The following is a 278-nucleotide window of genomic DNA, read 5'->3' as shown; positions in this document are numbered from 1 at the left end:
GTGTGTGTGTGTGTGTATGTATGTGTGTATGTATGTATTGTACTATTATTATTATTATTATTATTATTATTATTATTATTACTATTATTATTATTATGTCTCGTTGTTTGCAAAGCATAATAATAATAATTTATGCATGGAATTTATAAATATTTTAATGCATTGCTACGCACGTTTCCACATATCACGTGTTGCATAAGATCATCGACCGTATTCCTGGAATTGTCCCAGAACAGTCCGTAGTATCCATGTATACATCCGTTAATGCCATACCGCCT

The sequence above is a fragment of the Octopus bimaculoides genome, chromosome 7, assembly GCF_001194135.2.
Source record: "Octopus bimaculoides isolate UCB-OBI-ISO-001 chromosome 7, ASM119413v2, whole genome shotgun sequence".
Taxonomy (NCBI): Eukaryota; Metazoa; Mollusca; class Cephalopoda; order Octopoda; family Octopodidae; genus Octopus; species Octopus bimaculoides.
The sequence above is the reverse complement of the archived record's forward strand: the minus strand, read 5'-3'. Positions refer to the sequence as shown.